This window comes from Nomia melanderi, unplaced genomic scaffold (assembly GCF_051020985.1).
Source record: "Nomia melanderi isolate GNS246 unplaced genomic scaffold, iyNomMela1 scaffold0246, whole genome shotgun sequence".
Taxonomy (NCBI): domain Eukaryota; kingdom Metazoa; phylum Arthropoda; class Insecta; order Hymenoptera; family Halictidae; genus Nomia; species Nomia melanderi.
Genome location: NW_027475361.1, coordinates 12,501 through 17,500, shown reverse-complemented (window position 1 = coordinate 17,500; position 5,000 = coordinate 12,501).

Genomic DNA, 5,000 nt, shown 5'->3' with positions numbered 1-5,000 from the left:
ACGGGTCAATTTCCCTATCAGTGAGGCCGTACGGTCGTTGAGATAATCCGCGACGAGTCTATATAGGTTTCGCGGGCAGTTCCGCTCCTTGAGGCGAAAGAGGACGCTGGGCCACCATACGTTGTCGAACGCGCCCGAGATGTCGAACAAAATCGCAAGCGCGTATTTTGTCGTTGACCCCTCGAGCCCGCTGCGGACGGCGCGGATGGCGTCAGTCGTCGACCTCCCCTTTCGGAAGCCGAACTGCCTAGGGGAAGCATAGCCGGGGTGGAGAAAAATGGGCTCCAGCCTTTCGCGGATCAGCTTCTCCAGGGATTTCCCAACCACCGAGAGGAGGCAGATGGGCCCCCACAGACAGACAGACAGACAGAGAGAGAAAGGAAAGCACACGAGTTCACAAAGACTCTCTCTTCTCTTGCTCCTCTTATGCGTTGCGTATGCACGCCGCTGCTGCTGCTGCTGCTGCTGGCTGCTCCTCTTCCTCTCTTTCGGAGGCTGCTACCTTGTTATACTAGTTTAGGTAGCGGTGTCTTCGGAGGAAGGAAACATAGAGGAGTTTGTTAGCGGTAGCGGTGGTTAGCAGCGGCGTGTTATACGCGCGCATAAAATATAGAGGAGTATTATAGAGAAGAGAGAAGAACTCGTGTGTTGTTGGAAATAGAAGAAAAAAGAAAAAAAAATTTTTTTTCTTTTTTTCTTCTATTTCCAATTTTTTTTTCGCGCCGCGCGAAAGCAACACGCCGCTGGCACTTAGAAAAAAAAAAAAAAAGAACGCGCGCGCGCGCGTGGACGGATTTGGAGTTGGAACTTGGCGCGAAAATGCGAAAAGTCGGCGCGGCGAAGCAACATGCCGCTGGAACTTAGAAATCGGCGCGGCGAAGCAACATGCCGCTGGAACTTGTAAATCGGCGCGCGCAGGCAACATGCCGCTGGGACTTGGAGAAACGAGCGATAGAGAGAGGAAAAACTTTTCTTCTCTTTCGCGTTCGTTTCTCCATTTTTTTTCGCTCCGATGAAAAGCAATACGCCGCTGGAACTTTGAAATCGGCGCGCTCGAGCGAAACTTGGAGGAACGAACGATAGAGAGGAAGAAAATTTTCTTCTCTTTCGTTCGTTTCTCCATTTTTTTTTCGCTCCGATGAAAAGCAATACGCCGCTGGAACTTTGAAATCGGCGCGCTCGAGCGAAACTTGGAGGAACGAACGACAGAGAGGAAAAAATTTTTCTCTTCTTTCGTTCGTTTCTCCGTTTTTTTTCGCTCAGTTGAAAAGCAATACGCCGCTGGAACTTTGAAAAATAACGAGATAAAAAAAAATTTTGTACATTTTTTCATCGTTATTCGTACACGACTTAAGCGTTGGAAAATTTTTAAACCGAATTTTGAAAAATTTTATTCCTGACCGTTGGGACTTGGAAAAATTTCGAGTCAGCCGGTTTGGCCGGTTCGACTTACCGCGAGACGGAGAAAAGTAGATTCGGTCGATCTGTTTTTCGCAGTTTTTGTGAAAAAAAAATTTTGGTCAATTTTTTCAACGTTAAAAACGTGTTCGGGCTGCCTTTTTATCCATGGATTAAGCGCCGAAAAATTTTTAAAACGCATAATAAAAAAGTTTATTCTTGACCGCAGGGACTTAGAAAAATTTCGGGTCGCCGCGTTCGACCTGCTGGCATTACCGCGCGGCCTGGACAGCCCGCTTCGACCGATACATTTTTTTCATTTTCAGAGAAAAAAAAATTTTTGTCAATTTTTTCAACCTTAAAAACGTTAATAAACTGCACTCTTATGCACGGATTAAGCATTGAAAAATTTTTAAAACATGTAATAAAAAAGTTTATTCTTGACCGTTCGGACTTAGAAAAATTTCGAGTACCTCGGATCGCCGGCTGGAATTACCGCACGGCCTGGACAGCCCGCATCGACCGATACATTTTTTCCATTTTCAGTGAAAAAAAAATTTTTGTCAATTTTCTCAACGTTAAAAACGTTAATAAACTGCGTTTTTATGCGTGGATTAAACATTGAAAAAATTTTGAAATATGTGATGAAAAAGTTTACTCTTGACCGTTCGGACTTAGAAAAATTTCGAGTACCTCGGATCGCCGGCTGGAATTACCGCACGGCCTGGACAGCCCGCATCGACCGATACATTTTTTCCATTTTCAGTGAAAAAAAAATTTTTGTCAATTTTCTTAACGTTAAAAACGTTAATAAACTGCGTTTTTATGCGTGGATTAAACATTAAAAAAATTTTGAAATATGTGATGAAAAAGTTTACTCTTGACCGTCGGGACTTAGAAAAATTTCGAGTACCCCGGATCGCCTGCTGGAATTACCGCACGGCCTGGATAGCCCGCATCGACCGATACATTTTTTCCATTTTCAGTGAAAAAAAAATTTTTGTCAATTTTCTCAACGTTAAAAACGTTAATAAACTGCGTTTTTATGCGTGGATTAAACATTAAAAAAATTTTGAAATATGTGATGAAAAAGTTTACTCTTGACCGTTCGGACTTAGAAAAATTTCGAGTACCTCGGATCGCCGGCTGGAATTACCGCACGGCATGGACAGCCCGCATCGACCGATACATTTTTTCCATTTTCAGTGAAAAAAAAATTTTTGTCAATTTTCTCAACGTTAAAAACGTTAATAAACTGCGTTTTTATGCGTGGATTAAACATTAAAAAAATTTTGAAATATGTGATGAAAAAGTTTACTCTTGACCGTCGGGACTTAGAAAAATTTCGAGTACCCCGGATCGCCTGCTGGAATTACCGCACGGCCTGGATAGCCCGCATCGACCGATACATTTTTTCCATTTTCAGTGAAAAAAAAATTTTTGTCAATTTTCTCAACGTTAAAAACGTTAATAAACTGCGTTTTTATGCGTGGATTAAACATTAAAAAAATTTTGAAATATGTGATGAAAAAGTTTACTCTTGACCGTCGGGACTTAGAAAAATTTCGAGTACCCCGGATCGCCTGCTGGCATTACCGCACGGCCTGGACAGCTCGCTCCGACGAATCGGTTTTTTCCATTTTTTCCGAAAAATAAATTTTTGTAATTTTTTTTAATGTCAAAAACGTTAATAAACGTCATGTTTACGCATGGATTAAACATTGAAATAATTTTAAAACGCTTATTAAAAAAGTTGTTGTCGACCGTGGGACTTAGAAAAATTTCGGGAAGTCCGATTCGCCTGCTGGAATTACCGCACGGGCTGGACACCTCGCTCCGACGAATCGGTTTTTTCCATTTTTTTTGAAAAATAAATTTTTGTAATTTTTTTTAATGTTAAAAACGTTAATAAACGTCATGTTTACGCATGGATTAAACATTGAAATAATTTTAAAACGCTTATTAAAAAAGTTGGTGTCGACCGTGGGACTTAGAAAAATTTCGGGAAGTCCGATTCGCCTGCTGGAATTACCGCACGGGCTGGACACCTCGCTCCGACGAATCGGTTTTTTCCATTTTTTCCGAAAAATAAATTTTTGTAATTTTTTTTAATGTTAAAAACGTTAATAAACGTCATGTTTACGCATGGATTAAACATTGAAATAATTTTAAAACGCTTATTAAAAAAGTTGGTGTCGACCGTGGGACTTAGAAAAATTTCGGGAAGTCCGATTCGCCTGCTGGAATTACCGCACGGGCTGGACACCTCGCTCCGACGAATCGGTTTTTTCCATTTTTTTTGAAAAATAAATTTTTGTAATTTTTTTTAATGTTAAAAACGTTAATAAACGTCATGTTTACGCATGGATTAAACATTGAAATAATTTTAAAACGCTTATTAAAAAAGTTGGTGTCGACCGTGGGACTTAGAAAAATTTCGGGAAGTCCGATTCGCCTGCTGGAATTACCGCACGGGCTGGACACCTCGCTCCGACGAATCGGTTTTTTCCATTTTTTCCGAAAAATAAATTTTTGTAATTTTTTTTAATGTCAAAAACGTTAATAAACGTCATGTTTACGCATGGATTAAACATTGAAATAATTTTAAAACGCTTATTAAAAAAGTTGTTGTCGACCGTGGGACTTAGAAAAATTTCGGGAAGTCCGATTCGCCTGCTGGAATTACCGCACGGGCTGGACACCTCGCTCCGACGAATCGGTTTTTTCCATTTTTTTTGAAAAATAAATTTTTGTAATTTTTTTTAATGTTAAAAACGTTAATAAACGTCATGTTTACGCATGGATTAAACATTGAAATAATTTTAAAACGCTTATTAAAAAAGTTGGTGTCGACCGTGGGACTTAGAAAAATTTCGGGAAGTCCGATTCGCCTGCTGGAATTACCGCACGGGCTGGACACCTCGCTCCGACGAATCGGTTTTTTCCATTTTTTTTGAAAAATAAATTTTTGTAATTTTTTTTAATGTTAAAAACGTTAATAAACGTCATGTTTACGCATGGATTAAACATTGAAATAATTTTAAAACGCTTATTAAAAAAGTTGTTGTCGACCGTGGGACTTAGAAAAATTTCGGGAAGTCCGATTCGCCTGCTGGAATTACCGCACGGGCTGGACACCTCGCTCCGACGAATCGGTTTTTTCCATTTTTTTTGAAAAATAAATTTTTGTAATTTTTTTTAATGTTAAAAACGTTAATAAACGTCATGTTTACGCATGGATTAAACATTGAAATAATTTTAAAACGCTTATTAAAAAAGTTGGTGTCGACCGTGGGACTTAGAAAAATTTCGGGAAGTCCGATTCGCCTGCTGGAATTACCGCACGGGCTGGACACCTCGCTCCGACGAATCGGTTTTTTCCATTTTTTTTGAAAAATAAATTTTTGTAATTTTTTTTAATGTTAAAAACGTTAATAAACGTCATGTTTACGCATGGATTAAACATTGAAATAATTTTAAAACGCTTATTAAAAAAGTTGGTGTCGACCGTGGGACTTAGAAAAATTTCGGGAAGTCCGATTCGCCTGCTGGAATTACCGCACGGGCTGGACACCTCGCTCCGACGAATCGGTTTTTTCCAT